The sequence below is a fragment of the Miniopterus natalensis genome, chromosome 20, assembly GCF_054644295.1.
Source record: "Miniopterus natalensis isolate mMinNat1 chromosome 20, mMinNat1.hap1, whole genome shotgun sequence".
NCBI classification, from domain to species: Eukaryota; Metazoa; Chordata; class Mammalia; order Chiroptera; family Miniopteridae; genus Miniopterus; species Miniopterus natalensis.
Genome location: NC_142100.1, coordinates 15,563,569 through 15,582,440, shown reverse-complemented (window position 1 = coordinate 15,582,440; position 18,872 = coordinate 15,563,569). Strand labels below are relative to the sequence as shown.

Here is an 18,872-nt window from a genome sequence, read left to right as displayed (position 1 = left end):
GGTGCACCGGCCACCGCAGCTGAATCAGAGGTGACCTCGATTTCCTGGAACCATCGTCAGGGCCCCAGCCATCTCTGATTTCCCACGTGCCCCTCGGCTCTCAAGGGCAACCTTTCCTTTGAAATAAAGCGACGCCAAGCCTGCTGCTGCAAGGGGGGGGGGGGGGGGGAACCTTCGCTTGGATTTTCCCATTAGAATGTGACGTTTAACTGGGGAGCCCGCCCGGAGACTGGGGTGCCCTGGGGTTTGCTCTGGCTGGGCAGAGGCTGCGCGCGCTCTGGGGAGAATAAGGGGGCGGCCGCGGCGCAGCTCGCGCTCCACTCGGCTCCGCGGCGCCGACGGGGTTAACGGGCTCGTGCACCGGGTAGCGGGCGGGCGGCAGTGGTGCATTGTGGTAACGCGGCGCTGGGACCCGAGAGCACCTGCCGCCTCCGCCGGGCGGCCCGCCGAGCTGTTCGAGCATCCGCGCGAGCCCCCCGGGGCCCAGAGCCATGTAGCGCCCGGCTGCTCGGAGGCCGCCCCGCCGCGGGGATGAAGGGACGCGGCTGCTGGGAGACGGCCTCCGTACGCTCCTTCTGCAGCTCCGGCTGCCTGAATAAATTTAAGAAGGGTTAGTGTTGCCCGGCTTCCTCCCGGAGGCCCGGCTCCCCGCGCACGCACTCCCGGCGTGCCGCTGGCTGCATGATCAATCCACGCGAGCCTCTGATGTCACTCCCGCGCGGCGTGGGGAGCGCAGGGAACCTCGGGGAACCCCTGTCCCGGTACCCCGCCGGCGTGCGCTCCGCGTTCGCCTTACGCGCGGGGCATTTTAGAGAGGGGGCTGCAGCTAGAGACGTGTTGGTCTGATAACCTTTGTAAAAAGGAACCAAAATATAATCCAGAGCTTTCTGAAAAGGGGGAAGCTGCGGTCCGTGTTTAATCCACCCACCTAACCCTCCTTACCGAGTCCGTTTGGGGCCCGCATATCCTGGAGCTTAGGCAGAATTGCTGCTTTGCCTTCAACGGAGGCTTTGTCCTGGGGCTACCTGAGGTGTCGGCTGTGCTCAGTGCATGGCCCAAACCCCTCCCCTTTGCCCTTTGAGCTAGCTGCGACAGATCAGGAAAGTCACTGTAAGTGGCCACCTGGGTTGTTTTGAGCAATGGCCAGCCCTGAGGATACTGCCCCCAGGGACGGTGGTCCTGAATGACAGCCCCAGGGTGTGCAGGAACGATTGCCTGAGAGCCCCTTGTCAGCATTTGGGGAGTTGGGGGGTGAGGGTTTAGCTATTTAAGATTCAAGCAAATTTATTAAGCTCTGGCTTCAAATTCCTGATGCTTGAAACCTTCATTACTGGAGATTTTGCATGAGTGAAGCTTGCTGTGTTTATCTTAATGAGTGTTTGTATTGTAATTTGAAAGTCTGGGGGGGGGGGGAATTAGGATTCTTTGACCCTGTAGACCTAGCAGACATAGAGGCAATTACTTTCATTTACCACTGATTTATTAGAAACAACTCCTTTTAGACATTAACGTCCTGTGATCTGTAATATACCTTGTAATTAATTTTGCCTGCTGACTGGTCACTCTAATGGCTTCATCAGGCCCTGGTCCTGTGCAGGCATCTTTGAAGTTGCAGACTCCAATCCCTGGAGTCAGGTTTCACCATTTTAGGAGACTTAACCAAATTCTCCTGAAAAAACATCTGAAGCCTTAGGGTGTTTGTAATTGTAAGCATTGGAAATTTATTTCATGGGAAGCTGATATTATGGTTCTATCTTAAGAATCCTTGGTGTGGCTCAGTTGGTTGAGCATTGGCCTGTGTACCGAGAGGTTGCAGGTTCAGTTCCAGGTCAGGGCACACGCTTGGGTTTCAGGTTCAATCCCCAGTAGGGGGCGTGTGGGAGGCAGCCTATCCATGTTTCTCTCTTTCTTTCCCCCTCTTTCTAAAGTCAATTTAAAAAGGAAAAAAAAGAGCCATAGCCTGGTTTGCTCAGTGGTTAGAGCATTGTCCCGTGGGCTGAAGTGTCTCACAACCAGTCGAAGTGAGAGAGATCTTTCTCTCTCCCTTCTACTCTCTCTGATAAGCAATGGAAAAAATATCCTCAGGTGGGGATTAAAAAAAAAAAAAATCCTTTAAAGAAACTTGCAAGTGGATTTTGTCCAAAGTATAATTGGTCTTAATTTCCAGTATTCATTTTGGATGTAGTGTCATATCTAATGCAGTTATGTTCTTTATGCAAAGTTGAAATGATGTTCCTGTTGTTAGTTTAGATGGATTTATTCTGAGGGTGAAGTTTGGAGTTAGAAGAAAAAAAAGTATGCATCATCAGTTAGGCGTTAAGTTGTTTTTTTCTGTTGATTTTCTTGGTTGTGATTCTCTAGAAGATTTGCTGCTAACAAGAAGCACTGGGCCTGGTATCTACCTGCTTTCTGCCTGGTTGTGGGAGGAATGCTCACCTTTGTTAGGTATGACCAACGCAGTTGTACCTCAAGAGCAGTGACAGGGTAACCAGTTTGATTGTCAGACCCTCCTGGCCAGACCTTCCTTCCTACCCCTCTTGCCACTGTCTCACTCTACGCAGTAGGTCTGGGGATGAGGGATTCAAGGAGGTGGTGTATTGGGCATGGTGCTTGGAACAGGGCCTGGAGCAGAGCTTGCTGTGTTGGCAGGAGGAGCCCCAGGAGCCAGTGCAGTGATCAATAATAGTAGCAAGAACTCAGTCTTAGTATCAGAGGCCCCAGGGCAAACTACAGAGTGTCTCCGTTGGGTGTCCTTTGTGCAGGTGGGCCGAAGGTCAGAATGGAGTTTTCAGGGGAAACTGGAAATCTCTCAGTTTTTAAATGTTGGCCAAAAGACATTTTTTAAACACTCAGGCAAGCCAGTGCCTATGAGCCTTGCCAGCTAAAGAGAGGAGTGAGAGAGGCAGAGATGAGGGCTACAGGAGGTCTGGCTAGCTGTCAGCTTTGGGAGGTGGGAGCCTACTGGCCCCTTACACTGTGGGTGTGGCAGGCATGGGGGTGGGGCCCTCATCTCCAGCATGCAAATGGGGTGAGACTGGCCTCCTCTTTTCAGACATATTGAAAGGTATTGAAATGAGAGGTCACTCCAGACAAATTTCCCCTTAGAACAGGGTCCCAGTGAAACTGTGTCACACCCCTGAGCCCTTCTTTGTGCAGGTTGTAAGGGAGCTGGGCTTGCAGCCTGCCCTGGGGGACTGGGGACTGAGGCCCAGCCAGTGACCATTTCAGTGGGAGGACAGCATTGGGCCTTACAGAGGTTCATCACATGGACTGTTACTCTGGGGGGGTCCTTCAGCATAGCTGGGGCATCAGGGGACCTGGGTTCTTGTCCTGAAGCTGCAGGGCTGTGTGGATATGAGCAAATCCCTGCCCCTCTGTGGGCCTCCATCCCCCATCCCCATAAATAAGGGGAGGAGGGAGTTGAGAAGGACTGGCCTCCACCCTGCTCTCAGACCTGGGCACATGAAAAAGCCCTGGGGACAGGTCTGTTGATAGGAGGCTGCTCCTCAGTGGGCAGTGGCATGTTCAAATTGCTCCTCCACCATCTGCCTGACCTTCAGCTAGCTTCTTAGCCTTTTTGAGGCTCACTTCCCTCATCTAAAAGACGGTGTTAAGCCTACTCTACCTGGCTGGAAAGTTTAAATGAGATAATATGTGTACCTATTTATCTATCTAATCTATCTATATCTCTCTCTGTGCTTCAAACAGGGCCAGGTGCCACAAATGGAGAAATGCCCATTTAGAGTCCCTTGTAAGCTCTGAATCCAGCCCTTGGCAGCTCACTCTTTTGCCTTTGTGTGTGTGTACATGTGCACGCACACAAATGTGTATAGGACCTCTGCATCTTTTCTGGTCAGAATGTAAGGCCCTGAAGTTGCAGAAAATAGGGACCCCCTCACCCTGGCCTTACCAGAGGTCGGGGCCAGGTGGCCTTGGGCAGCCCTGCTAAGGTCGCCACTTTCTCATTTGGGACCTCAAAGAGCCCCTGCATGCCCACCAGCCAGGCTCCATCTTCTGACTGGCAGCAAGTTTTGTTATGCAGATTGCCAAACTGAGCTTGGCAGAGAAATGAGGGGATCAGGGATGTGAGTGCCAGATACTTGACTGTTCTGAGGGCCTGTGGTTTTGAGGTTTCTTGCAACTTTGAGGCTCAGGATAGGTGCCATTCTCAGAGAAGAAGCCTCATGCATGGAACATCAGCTGAGACTTACCATAGGGTGTAGGGTCCTTCAAAAAGTTACAGGTAGGCCTGGCCGGCATGGCTCAGCAGTTATGCATTGACCTATGATCCAGGAGAGCAGTAAATGGTAAGAGAAGACAGAAGAATTAGTCTCCTCTGTTTAGCAGAAAATCTGGCCAGTCATTCACTCTGTGCTAAGAAGTATCCCAGCAGCTGTGAGGGGCACACAGTGTCCACAGCCAGGTGACAGGAACCCAGAGGGGATAGAGCCTGGCCAGCATCCTTCTGATCTCCCCACACCAGTGAACAGATGACAGGGCACAACTCTGGCCAGCCAAAATCAAAACTCAGGAGGTGCTGGTCACGCCATGAAGAGATTTGAGAATGTACACACAGCCTGAGGTGTGCAGGAGTCCGTGAGCTCCGAGGAAAGGTGCTGCCATTGGCGGAGAAGTGGGCATGGCGTCCAACATGGAGCGCCCTCTGTGGGCAAGTACCTAAGGGGGTAGGTGGGGTGGGCTACATGCAAGGGTGTCCTAGTTGAGGGAGCAGCATGTTGGAGGCCCTGAGGAGGACCACACATATACATATGTATGGGTGTCACTGTGTGTTAGGGGCAGGCTGACAGTAGGGGGAGTGGAGAGCTACAGGTAGGGTGAGTGGAGAGCTAAAGGCAGGAGAGAGGGGGAGGAGGGGGGGAGGGAGAAGTGGGCAGAGCAGGCCTCTTCCAGTGCTTTGGATTACCTGTGCTGTAGCTCGCCTCTGCAAAAGGGCTTCATATTTGTGCCAACTCGGAGCCTCTGGGTAGCTAGTGGACCCCTGTGGTGAATTGTGAGGGCCCAGAGAAGAAAGAGGGCCATGATCAGGAGTGACCTCCACCTTGGGGGCAGCTGAGAATAGGAGCTGGTCATGCACTCACAGGCATTCCCTCAAGCCACAGTGTGCCAGTGAGGAGGGTATTAGCAGCTTGAGGGTGGCAAGGCTGTGATGGGCCCTGGGCTGCCTCGGCCAGGGATCCGTTGCCATCAGTGGACCTAAGGAACCTGGAGAATGGAGTGTGCTCCGTAGGGAGCTGGTTCATTTGTTCACAGATTGGTGTGCAGGGCTGTGATAGCCCCAGTTGGTGCTCATCTTTAGAAAAGGGCATTCTTCCTCAAGACCCTTTACTCCCACCTATCCTGGAACTGTTGTAATATACTGACTTTGTCAGAACAGTATTCTTTCATTTGTTGGACATGTGTTATAAAAAACACAAATCTACAACGTGTATTGTGAAAGGTGCCTCCTAGGATTGTGCAGCGCTCAACGTGCTCAACCATATGCAGCAGTCCTATTACTATAAACATTTATCAGGAGCAGTGTTTGGTGGGTCTTGAGGATTGCCAATGAGCTCTGTCACCTCCAGGCAAAGAGAGAGAAGACTGCCCATGTGCCAAGCTAAGAGAAGTCATCCTGCAGGGGGCCTGGCACAGGCCAAAGTGGGAGCAGGACATGGAGAGGCCCTGGGAAGCTGGGTGGCCATGCCTCAGGGTGGTCAGCAAAATGGGGAGAGGGGCCTCTGAACCCCTGTGGAGAAAGGGACCAGCTGAGTCTGGCAGTGTAGAGTCAGGCCTGAGCCCCAGGCCCCTCCTGCCCGGGACTGACAGACAGGCTTGCTCTAGGTATGTCTTCCTCTGACCTCATCAAGGAGTGTCATACAGCATGCAGCACTGCCCTCCGAGGCCATGAGTCATTCATTCCCCTGACACCGGGCTTTGCTGTAAAGTGCCAGTCAGCTCAGACTGGCAGCAGCATCTGATCAAATAGATGAGCAATCTGAATAAAGATGAAGTTATGGGCTTCAGGCTGCCAGAGATGAATTTCCTTCTACATACCGCTTCCCTCTGACGTGTGTGTTGAACAGTGACGCCTGACGCACATCTTCAGAAACAGTAGCTGCCCAGGCTGGGCGGTGCGGTGAGGCGGGACGAGGCCACAGGCTCGGGGCACAGAGCCCCACCTGGGCGGTGCCCTTGGGCAGTCCTCCGTGGAGGGTATTTTCAGATACCTTTTGGTTATTGCTTTCTCATTTAATTCTCTAGTAGCCAGAGAACATTTTATTTTAAATTTTAGACTCGACTTATGGCCCAGTATGTTCTCTGTCTTGGTGAACAGTTCATGTGTTGTTGAAAAGAACGTGTGTTCCACCACTATAGGGAATAGTGTTCTGTGTCAATTAGGTCAAGTTCATTGATAAAGGATACTTGGAAGATTCATGTGTTCTAAATCCTAATTTGTTTTGTCTACTTCTGTCAATTGCTAAGAGAGTATTGAAATCTCTAGCTATAATTGTAGATTTCTCTTTCTCCATTCGTTTCTGTTTTGTTTCATGTATGTTCAAGCTCTGTCATGAGGTGCATGCACATTCAGGAATTTGTGTCATCGCGATGAATGGACTTCTTTTGTCATTATGAAATTTCCCTCTTTATCTCTGTCCTCAGGCCTCATGTTGGATGTTAATAAGGCCAATGCAGCTTTCTTATGATTGCTGTTTTCCCTGTTTCTTTTTTAAATGTTTTTCTTTTAACCTATTGGTATCTTTATATTTAAATTGCGTTTCATGTAGAAAGCATATGTTTGGTTATTTTATCTATGATTTTATATTTAAAGGAGTTTTAGGATAGGTAGAATATAATGAGCTTAGCTTTGCTTTATTTTTTTTTCTTTTTGTTGTTGTTGTTGTTAATCCTCACCTGAGGGTATATTTTCTCCATTGCTTTTTAGAGAGAGTGGGAGGGAGGGGGAGAGAGAGACACACACACACATCTATTGGTTGCCACCCGCACGTGCCCCAGCTGGGGCCGGGGATGAACCTGCAACCCAGGTACTGCCCTTGACCTGGAATCGAATCTGCGACCCTCCAGTGCGAAGGCCGGCACCCCAACCACTGAGCAACACCAGCCAGGGCTTGCTTTGCCTTTTTATCTAGTCTGAGATAGCCTCTGGCTTTTAATTAGTGTTGAGACCATTTTAAGTTAATGTCATTATTGATATAGTTGGGTTTAAATCTACCATTTTGCTATTTGTTTGGTGTAACCTGTTTGTGTGTATGTGTGTTTTCTCTTTTCCTGCCATCTGTGGTATTTTTAGTATTTAATGTTCTTTTCTTTATTAGCTCATAACTATACATCTTTCTTTTCTTAGTGGTTGCTCTGGGGTTTACATTATGATCTTAGTTTATCACAGTCTTCCTTCAGGTCATATAGCATTTCAGCTATAATCTAAGAACCTTACAACAATGTACTTCCATCACCTCCCACCCTTTCCACTGTGTCCTGTTTTACTTTTGAAGATGATATAAACCCTACAATATACTTTTTTCTTGCTCTATATAGACAGTTGTCTTTCAATGAAATTTGAAAGTGAGAAAACCAGCATCTTTTATAATTACTCACACACTTATCTTTTCTATCACTCTTTACTCCTTTGTCTGGATCTGACTTTCCATTTGGTACCATTTTTTTTCAGCTTGAAGAACTTCCTTTAACATTTCTTGTTAAAGGTCAGCTAGACACAATTCCCTTAGGCTTTATTTGCCTGAATATACCTTTATATTAAAAAATTTTTTAATTATATTTATAAGTTAATCCAAAAGCAAAACTTGGTGTCTATCAAAGAGCAATATTTTTAAAAAACAAATCCAATATGGCTGTTAAACAAAACTATGAGCAGTTATGTTTAGATCAGAGCCATTTCTATTTCTAGAGTTAAGTAAGCCATATTCACAATCTAACAATTTTTATTGAATTCCAAAGAACAGAAGCTACAATTCCCACCAATGGAAAATAAGAGAACTCTATTTCATAGATATTTTAGTCAGTAATAATCTCTTCTATGCCTCCCCTGGATGTTCCAATATAATCAAACTTGCCCTTCATGTAGAAAGGACAAAGCATCAATTATAAACAAAAGGGAAGACTACCACGTGGAGGTCGAAGCATACAGTCAGGTACCAAGAAAGTTAATAGGTTTAACTGAAACTTAGCAAAAGAGTAATTTCTTGCCTGGCCGGTGTAGCTCAGCGGTTGAGCATCGACCTATGATCCTGTAAAACCTGTCAAGGTTTTGGAAACTCTCTGGAATTTCTTAAAGTATTGGAAAGTACAGCATGGCAAAAGAAAGCACTATATATAAGTAGTGTTTAAGCATTCTGTAATACATGGTGTTGTTAGTGTAACTGGAGCTCAGCGTATCTATATAGTCACACGAAATATTTCAGGAGCAGGTGAAGTAAACCAAAGCGTCAGTTCTTTAAATTACGCTTGACCACCTAGATGAGTGAGTCTCTGTGGCAGCCCATCCTGTGCCCTGGAAGTGACACTGGTGCCAACAGATCCTGTCTGACCCTGCGGTAGTTCCACGTTGAGATCACGGCTGGTTTCGCCTGCCATCCTTGAAGCGGCCTGTCCGCTTGGGTTGGTGGTGGTGGTAGAGTTGCAGTCCTCATTGTGTCTTCCGTTTGTTGTGTTTGAACATCCAGGGTTTCGAATTGTTGTTCAAATTTGTCCATCAGGGCAGAAATCTTTCCAAGGTCCACACTCCTCAACGCGGCACTCAGAGACTTAACTACACCTGCCGTGGACTTGGGTACCTTGCCCACTGTTGCTGCAGCTGGTGCCCTGGCGCCGCAGCGTCGGCCCTGCGCTCATTCTCGAGAAGGCGACTGCCTTCTGGCGGACTGCGTGTTCAGCATGGGTTCGCAACTCCTGGAAGGCCTTTAGGAATGGCCTTTTTAATCTTGGCCTTTCAGCCTTTTATTCTGTACCCCTTTTCTCCTTCATTGCATTTCTCGGCATTGCTGTTAAGCTCTTTTGCAGCAACTTCAAGTTAAGTAGGTGTTTCTCTGTATTGGTCCCACGAGAAACCTGGGAGGCAGCTGCCCGGGGCAGTGGCATGGGCTTGATGTGAGGGCGCTCAGAGTTGCGTCCCAGTCCCGCCCGGCGACTGGCCCGGCGCCTAGGTTTGTGGTCCCACTTCCTGTTTCTGCACAAGGCCAGCTCTATTTTAGCTTTATTTTTGAAAGACATTTTTATGAGATACATAATTCTAGGTGGTTGTTTTTTCATCACTGTAAAGAAGCTGTTCATTTTTCTTCTGGATTACATGCCCACTGCTCCTCCATCCTTTCTCAGGGCCCCAGTAGCCCAAGTCCAGAGTCAGAGCTGCCCACAAGATGACTGTAGGCAGGCACCTCACCTCACAGAACCTGGGCACCCCTGACATTTAAGGGGAACAAAAGTGGAATCCACAGCACAGGGGTTTGATGACCCCCAGGGGGCATGTGGGCAGAGTGCTTAATGAACTGTAAAGTGACTTTCTGTTGTCAGCAGGCCAGGGCTGCTTTTGGTGCCTGGGTTTCTGCCTCAGCCTCACCTGCTCCAGAAAAGGGGCCTTTTGTAGGACACAGCCATTGCAAGGCCCCGAGGCCCTTTGGTCCTTAATGGCTTTTGAAAGTCCTCAGCACAGCCCCCCACTACATGCTCCATCAGTCCTGGCTCCTTCCAGGGTGGATCAACCTGGTACAAAGACACCAGAAAGTTCTCAGCCACAGAGTGACCTATTTAAAGGGAGCCCCTCCAAGCTTCTGTAATGGGTCTTGGGTGGAAACTTGGCCCGAAGATGTTGGTCTCTGCAGACTGGTTGTAATTAAAGCCCACCTGACTGCGTGGCGTGTGCATCTTTGGGTGCATCCAGGTTTCTTTCTCAACCTTCTGGCATGTGTGAGAAGTCCCTGTGCACGAAGTGTTTCCGCAGTTGAGGGGAGGGTCCCAGCCTGGCTCTGAGGACCTGGTGTTGCTGCTCAGGCTGTGAGGAGCCCCCCCATGGGCTCAGAAGCACCTTCTGTGTAGTAGAAGGTTCCTCACAAGTGGACTAGAGTCCATTGGCACAGCCCAAGGTGGATAAGTGGTCCTCCTTTCAGGCTTTGCTCTGAGATAAGGTTCTTCCTTTCCCATGCTTACCCTCTCACCTCTTCTTCCCTCCATCTCAGCCCACTCTTCTCTGCCCTGGCATCACAGTAGCTCTCATCTCCACCATGCCCCAGCCCCCCAAGGTTCCCTAAGGCAGTATTTCCTGGCCAGGCACAAGCTTCTAGTCACCAGGACTTGGCAGTTTGAAACAGCCCCCTTCAGTTTTTAGGAACAATCACCTGTAGTTTCTTTCTTTTTGAGAGAAGCGGGGGGGGGGGGGGGGGGGACACACACACACACACACACAGACGACACGACATTGATTTGCTATTCCACTTATTTATGCATTCATTGGTTGATTCTTGTATGTACCCTAACCAGGGATCAAACCCACAACCTCATTGTTAGGACAATGTTGGGACAATGCTCTAACCAACTGAGCTACCTGGCCAGGGCTCACCTTCAGTTTCTTGACAAATACTATCACGTTAGAATTCCTAATTTCCATTTCTTTTAGAAAATAAAAACAAAACCAGTTTACTAATTTACAGTAAGAAATGTAACTGCCAAGAACCTGAGAATGAAGCTTGCTAGCCTGGTAGAAAGCAGTTCTCTGAAGGAGGCTGGGCAATCAGGTGGTCAGAGCTGGGGCTGGGGAGGCTGGGCCATGGGCTTCGCTGTCAGCCTCTCAAGGAAAGGACCAGCTCAATCCCACCTCATTTGTCTTTGCCCAAGCTCCTCTTACACAGCTTCCTTCCCAAATATGGACTTTTCTGGGGCCTCATTATTTTCAGATTGATTTCTTTCTTAGCAGCAACTGCTCAGATAGCTTTTCCTCAAGCTTTGGAAGCATCTGCCCCTGGTGGTGTTTGCACTGGTCCTGCTGATAGGTTCCCCCTGAGCTGTGGGCAGTGACTGCAGGTCAGCAGGTACGGATCTGGAAGAGAGGGCCAGGGAGATGATGGTGGATACGGGCAGGGGTACAACCTCCCTGGGAGCTGCTTCCACACTGACGGACCGAGGAAGGAACAGTGCAGTGGGGATCAACCAGGCAGATGCAGTCCTTGTCCCTTGAGGGCCCCATGGCTCCTGGGTGGTGGGAGCCCTCTCCCCAGCTCGGCCCCTACCTCAGCTCACTCTCCTTCATTGATGCCAAGAGGCAGCTGCATGTGGAAAGTTCTTCAGTGTGATTACATGGGCATCAGATGATTTCCAAGGATAAGTAGCCGTGGCTGTCTTCAGGCCAGGAAAATGTAAATTAGTAGTTTCCAGTGACCTGCTCAACAGTGCTGACACCGCCTGGGGCAGATCAGTGGGTTCTCATGCACGGGTTGCCAGACCGTGCTGTAGAATTTAGTCCCACTCACTGTGGCCTTGAGACACATGTTCGTGCTGAGCAGAAGGGGCCACTCACACAGCTCCTTGTGCATTAAAGGATCCTCTCACTAGTCGGGGATCAAGGGCCCCGCCCAGTCAGCCTAGTGATGTGTCCTAGTGGTGCCTGGTGACTTGATGGGAGAAGTGTGAGGTGGGGTCTGAGGAGCTGAGCTCTGAGTTGGGCTAAGGGTGGTGCCTTCCTAAGTGCCAACAAAGGCAGAAAGAGCCCTTCTGCGGTGTTCCCACCACAGACCCAACAGTCAGTGCCATGGGGAGGCCACGGCTCATAACCCAAAGAGACAGCTGCTAACAAGTAACCAAGTCATAGAGCCTGGGGAAAAGCTTATGGACTAATAGGCGAGAAAGCAACACATAATATTGAATTTGTGTTATGTGGGCAAAGGCTAGTCTTCAACATAGAAACAGGGAAATTATTTCATTTCCTGAATTGTCAGATTAAGGAGAGAATTTTTTTCCTTTTCTTTGGTTACCTAGCAGGCAGCACAGGGCACTGGAGAGAAGGAGCCACTGGTCTTGAGGTCAGCAGGTCAGAAGAAGAGGGGTGTCAGTGCTCCAGCTCCCAGCCCCTCCCGTGCCCCTCTCCCATCAGTTCACAGCAGGGTAGTGGGGTGCAGTGTCACGGCTTCAGCCCGGCTGGCATGCGGGTTGGCCCTCCTGCACCTGCCTTGGGTTGGCTAGGGAGCAGCCCACCTCTGCGCCTTGGTACCTTGGGGATAAGACTTAAAACTGGACAGGGCAGGTGAGTGAGCCCAGAGGCCCTGGGGAGGGGCAGCTCCCTGACGTGCTCGATCCGGGATGGGCACCCCCACCCCCATTCACTCAAGGAGCCCCCATGGAAACCTCAATTAAGGTGGAAGCTATAGGTGGGCTGGGCGCTCTGCCAGCTGGAGGAGGCTGTGGGCTGTAGGTTTTCTTCAGCATCACAGCGGATGCCATAATTGGAGCACTCGCCTCTATTTTTATGCTCCATCCCTGCCCCTGCGCCAGGGTTTGTGTCCCTGGAGGGAGGTTAGCCCTGCTCCCAGAGCCATTAGTCATCCTGAGGACGGACGCCGCCGTGTGGCCGCGAGGTCACAGCCTTCAGTCGAGGAAAGGGACACCTGGTTCTGTGGGCCTCCTAACATTGTTCATGCACTTATTTTTCATCCTTCTTGTGGCTGGGGCTTTGACCCTGCGCGCCCCCCCCCCCCCCCCCCCCCCCCCGTGAGAGGAAAGGAGGTGCGTACCTTTGCCCTTTTAAGCATTTGCCCAGCCTCCCACTGCGTGCCGACCCCCCAGCCGGCCAGGGGCCTGGAGAGTCTCTCCCTGGAAGATGAGAGATTCAGCCGCCACAGATAGAGCCGCACAGATTCGTGCTTGTGGGATGAGGATTTTGCCCCTGCAGCTCTGCTAGAATGGAAGCCAAACCCAGTTTTCATGTCAGCCTGGGGTACCCATCCCTGAGGCTCCACCCTGTCCCTTGTTGGTAGTTGTCCCTGGTTAGGGTGCAGCCCCTGCACCCCTCTCCTGGGGAAGCTGCCCGAGAGCCCAGTGTGGGCGCACAGGTTCCCAATGCCCTCACCACGCCTGTGCTGATCATCAGCGAGAGAGGAGGGCAGATGGGCCACAGTGGGGCCATGAAGATCAAGATGATGCTGATATTCTGGCTCGTGTTTTCCATCTGCCTGCCAGGGTTTCACAATTTATTATTTATTATTATCTGATTTTCCACCAGATTAGATCCTGATATGCCTTCCAGTGTCCTCAAGGCCCAACTTCTCAGCATTAATTCACCTACCTCCTTGGGGGGAGGGGTGTCATCCTTTTTTCCAGAGTTTCTTGTTTTTTCATCACTGATTCCTATTTTTGCAGAACCCCCTGCAGGATTAGCATCCAAGGGGAAGGATTTCCTTCTGGGTTCCCCAGTCAGGAAGGGTTGGCAGGGCCTCAGGGGAGTGTCAGTGCTCCAGTTGGCTGGAGGCTGGTCAAGAGGCCCAGCTCTCGGGAGCCCAGGAGAGAGCCTGAGGGGTCAGGGCAGCTGCTCAGTTGACATGACCAGTACTGGGCCTTAGGGGAGGAGCCATCTGCCAGGCAGAGGAGAAGAGGAAGGAAATCCAGGGATGGCGCAGAAGTGGAAAAGCACTGGGGCGAGAGGTCTCCACCTGTGTCACTGGATGGGCTGAAGAGCCAAGGAGGGGAAAGGAGATGAGATGCTGACAGACACTGTGCCAGGCCTTGCTGGGTACGGGACATGGGTGCCTTCTTGGCACCCGGACATGGATGAGCCATCTAAATGTCCCTCCCTGCACAGAGCCCCACTGGGGCTCCTGTGCTTGTTCCTCCACCCCCATAGGCCTGTCTCCTTCCCCTGCAGTCCTGTCTGTCTGTCAGGACCCATCTCAGCACCCACTCCCCTGAAAACTTGTACAGCCCAGCACCAGATGTGGGTGCAGATGGAGTGAGCACTGGGTTTCCCCATCGCCTTGACCTTGTCTGCCCTAAGGCCCCCCCATCATCCATTGTTCTCATCTCCAGCTGTGGTATGTCAGAAGAGGGGACCCCCCCAGTTATCCTGAGTCTTAAGCCCAGGGAGGCTGCGGGCAGATGAGGGCAAAGCCAGTTTCCCCAGAGAAACCAGCAAGAGATGTGCAAAATGGGGTGGCCACAGAGCCTCTGACTCCCACCATCACGTCACCACCCTGCCCCCATCAAAAACTAGTCTGTGCAGCCTTTTGGCTTCTGGGTTTCAAAAAGCTGCCCCCTGGCAGGCCTTCCCATCCAGAAACTTGATCCATTTTCCTCCAAAGATGTAAAAAAAACTCTACTTGTAAAAATAGCTCACCTGGCTCCACTGAGCTGGCTGTTTCCACAGCAACCCACTCCTCCCCCGGAGTCCCCACAGGAAGACGGTCCCAGCCCTGTGCAGGTGCCCAGTGGGCTCTTCAGTCAGAGCCGGCTGTTAAAGGCTGCAAGGAGAGCCCCAAGTGGGGAGCAGGGGTGGGGGCACAGCCGAACACAGGGGCTTCCTCTAGCTCCAAGTCATTTGTGATTTGAAGTAAATTCAAGACTGATTATGAGCAGAAGTGAGCTGTGCTGATGAAGGTGACGGATATCGGTGGGCTGATGCTAGTAAGTCCCAGCTCTGCACTGGTCGTGCGCTGGATGCTTAATGTCCTTTTCCAGGGGAGGGATTAATATCCCCAGTGTATGGATGAGTGCACTTCACCAAAGCCACATGGGGTCGAAGCAGGACTGCCGGGCCCAGAACCACCTCCTCCCTGACCAGTCAGGCGGTGTGTGTGCCAGGCTTTGAGGGGAGGACGGGACTTGTGAGGTCCAGGTAGCGTCTCGGTGATGAACGAGAGAGCATTTGGGGACCACCTCCTAGGCCAGTAAATCAAGTGTCTGATCAATGACAGAGTGAGAACACAGCTTGGTGTTCAGCTCAGCCATTATTGGTGTGGTCACTCAATAATGGCCCCCAAAGATGTCCGTGTCCTTGTTCCCAGAACCTGTGAATATGTTATGTTACATGGTAAAGGGACCTTGAAGATGTGATTCAGTTAAGGATCTCGAGATGGGGAGATTATCCTGGATTCTCTGGGTGGGCCCAATATAATCACGAGGGTCCTTAGAAGAGGGAGAGAGGCAGGCAGGCAGTTCAGTCAGAGAGAGAGGTTGGAAGATGCTACTCTGCTGGCTTTGAGGATGGAAGAAGGGGCCACAAGCCAAGGAATGCAGGCACCCTGACCCCCCGGGGTGGCCTAGCGGCCCCCTCCTGAGAGCTGCTCAGTGCGCTTAATCCTGGCCTTCACGTGGGCTTCGAGGAAGAGGGGCTCCTTTGTGCCCTGGAGTGTGGCTTTGTCTCAGCCCTAGATTTCAGTTGCTGCTATTCTTGTATTAATATAGTTGTGAAATTTCTGTAGGATTTTACCTCTGGCGATAGTTCAGTGTCTGCTGTATTGTTGCAATGTGGATTGTTCTTGTTCCTCAGATGCTCACTGTCAGCTTAATTTTATTCCCAGTGGGAAGTGGGAACAGAGAGTATATTTAGGGTAATAAAAGCTCTAGAAGCCCCAAGGCCATAAGCTTCAAAACTGCAGGCTTTAACATCTTCGCACATACAAGTGTTTTCCTTCCTTTGCACTAAATCTCCTACCCGGAGAGTCCTTGTCAGAGGGGAAAGTGGGCAGTGGAAGCCCAGGAGCTATTTTCATGGCTCTTGGTGGGAATCTGCCAGTTTGTCCTTCAGAAAAAACAAGCTAATTTAATGCCATTCATTCTGTTCTCCAACTTGAGGAAGGTCACATTAAGTAGTTTTACTTGCATCTCTAATACTGAGCTTCATCTATTTTGCCAATGTGGGTTTGCTTCTTGCAAGGACTGCTGACCCCAAACTGAGACTTGGGGACTGGGCATGGCCAGAGGTCACCATTTGGGAGGCAGAGGCCCCTTCATCGTTCAGCTCTGCTTCTTCCCAGGCTTGAGGGGGTGTTCACCCTGCCGTACTCCGCGCACATCTGAACAGCCTGAGACACTGTGGGAACATGAGAGGCTAGGCCACATGGCAGCTTTTGAGCGACACCCACCCCTTGCTTCTTGACTGGCGGGGTATAGGGACTGTGTGGGAGCAAGGCTGTCGCCACTTGTTCATGGCCTTAGAGCTGGCGAGTGCTGCCATCAACATGTCTGGGCTGGGTTCAGGGATCCTGTTCTCTCCAGCCCCGGGCCTCCTATGGCCACCCCATCCCCAGCCCTGCCACGCCCCTGGCCTCTCTGTCCCTGCTGTCTGCCCATCATGCGACTAGCCACCAGTGTCATCTGCCTCAGTGGCCTCTGCTCAAATGCCCACACACTCCCTTCTACCAAGGATGAAGGCCCGGTCTCCTCGGCTATGTCAAAGGCCCTTTGCCATCTCCACTCTCCATTTAGCTCCTCTGTGCACCACCCCTGCTTCTCACATCCTTCTCCAAATCCCGCCATCCTGTATGTGACCTGCCACCTCTGTGCATGCCACTGAGAACTGACGGGCCTGGACAGGCCTCCTGTGATGTGCCCAAGATCACTCATTAATTCACTCACCCACTCACTCTGTTTCTTACCCCAGCTCCACACCCCCCTCTCCCTCCCTCACTCTCCTGATCTCACTGTCTGTCTGGGGGAGACTCTCACTGCCCATCCCCAGAGAACAGACTGCTTGTCTGCAATTGCTGACCTGTGTATTTTCCCATCCCAAACCCCAATGACATTGCCAGTGACTTGGGAGCAGAACAAGCACATCCCCATGTCCCTGGCAGGTGGACTTGAACTTGGATCCTGAGAGCTGCTTCCTAAGGCGTACTGCTTAATAACAAATTAAATAGAAATGTGGTTCCCCCCTCCGTCGCCTGCCTTACAGGAGGATGCTCAGAGTTAGACCTCTCATTGGTGCTTGCCTAGAGCATAGGGGCTCACAGTCAGGCTCACCCACAGCCAGCATGCCCCGCATGGCCCTCCCAGTGTCCAGCAGCAGCCGTTCTGACTGGTTGGTGGCTGGCCATTCTGGTTGTTAGACATTTTGAACCTGGAAAGGTGATAGGAAGGTTGCATTGTAACTAAGAGCCCAAACTCTGAAGCCAGACAGATCTGCATGCTCCAGAATCCCCTCACCTCGTGGCCCTAGGCAATTTCAGTGTACCTTTCTGCCCCCAGATCTACCTCACTGGGTTATTAACCTGCAGTAACAGGGGCAGTGCCCTCACCCAGGGGCCTGGCACCCAGAAAGGCAAGGTACACATTAGCTATTGGAGCCTTTCTAAGGTGATCCAGGGAGAGGAAAGGTCTTCCATGCAGACCAACCTCGATTGAGATCCAGCTCTGCCTCCTTGTCACAGGGCCCTAAACTGGTGGCTTATCTTTTAGGAACCTGCACTTTCTTGCCTACAGAACAGGAAGAATAGTCAAGGTCTGCTGACCACCATGAGGCTCAGCATTCACATTAATAAAGCCAGAGGCCAAGAGCCTGGCCCAGAATATGTGGTCTCCAGACACTGGGTCATTGCGGGGCTGAAGGTGGGCTGGCTATGGGGAGAGGCTCCTGCCCCCCAGCCTGGATGCTGGCCCAAGGCTCCTTATGGCCAGCAGGGACAGGGTGTATAGTGGATGTTGCCACCACCCCTCCTCAGTTGGGCCCCACGTCACTGGCTATCCTGGCACTGCCACCAGCTCAGGGCGTGCTCAGAGCAGTAACTCAGCCATGGCCACCCACACACATCCTGCCCACCGTGGGAAGAAATCTGTTCTCTCACAATGCGCATCTTTTAAAAAGTTTTGTATCTTGGGTTATAGATTTCCCTTCATCTAAATAAAAAGTTTCTTGCTGATTCTGAAACAAGGCATTTCAGAAAAAACCATCAGCAGTTATAAGCTCTGGCACCCACAGGCCCATGTTAGCCTCTTGGTTGTCCTGTGCTCGGCATTAAAGCAGCAACAGGGCTCAGACCAGCTGCCCACTGACCCCCCCCCCCAAGGCCCCCACAGCTCTGTGACTGCTTGGCTGGCAGTGGGCCAGGACCTAAGGCACCCCAAACTCCCAGAAGGGGTGCACCGAGAGCACCTGGGCAGCCGTGCAAGAGGTGAGAGGAGGTGGGAGAGGGAGGAGAGTGAGTATGCACCTGGCTGGTTCGTGGAGGCCCCAGCAGCCTGTTGTGAAGAAAGTGGCTCTGGAGGCAGCAAACTAGCTGAGTGGCCCAGGGCATGACTTCACTTCTTTGAGCCTCAGCTAACCTCATCTGTCCCCTGGGGATAATACAGTTCTACATTAGCAAGGCCATTTAGAAGCCACAGCCAGTGTCCACAAACAGAAGGCATTTGGTACGCGAGAGTGGCCTTACTCCTGCAGGGGAGATCTGCAGCAGCACCGGGTGGGGCGAAATTAGGAATAGGGAGCCCTGACTTTGGCCTTGGGATCTTCAGGCAGGCTTTGAAGGAACCATGGCATTGGATGGGTAGGGGTGAGACCTCTGAGGAGGTGGGGGAGGTGTCCTGGCTGTTGGACCTGGACTTGGACCCTAAGAGCTGCTTACTAGGATGTACTGCTTAATAGGAAGTCCAAAAGAGGTGAAATGGGGACGTTCCAGGCAGTGGGAACACAGTGGGAAACGCCCCCAATTACGGGCACTCACATGGGAGTGTGATGTGGCTGGGGGTAGGCATAGAGAGCTTAGTGAGGCTGGCGGGAAAGTGTAAGTCTGTGTGGGCAAGGCCTGAAATTCGGGGAATGAAGCTGGGCTTTATTCGGGGTCTCTAGCCCTGGGATGAGAGCTGCTCCCACACAGCAGTCTCCACCTCTCCACACAGCACAGCCCACCCTTGCCTGCATGTCACGG

General features: G+C 51.6%; 1 protein-coding gene and 1 pseudogene across 1 annotated transcript in view; one reads left to right on the top strand and one right to left on the bottom strand.

Moving 5' to 3' along the window:
* The window catches only part of OSBP2 (oxysterol binding protein 2), a 93,199-nt gene that overhangs the window by 47,722 nt on the left and 26,605 nt on the right, over positions 1 to 18,872 (top strand). The window lies entirely within an intron of this gene.
* LOC148090801 (charged multivesicular body protein 1b-like) lies at positions 8,476 to 11,513 on the bottom strand (annotated as a pseudogene).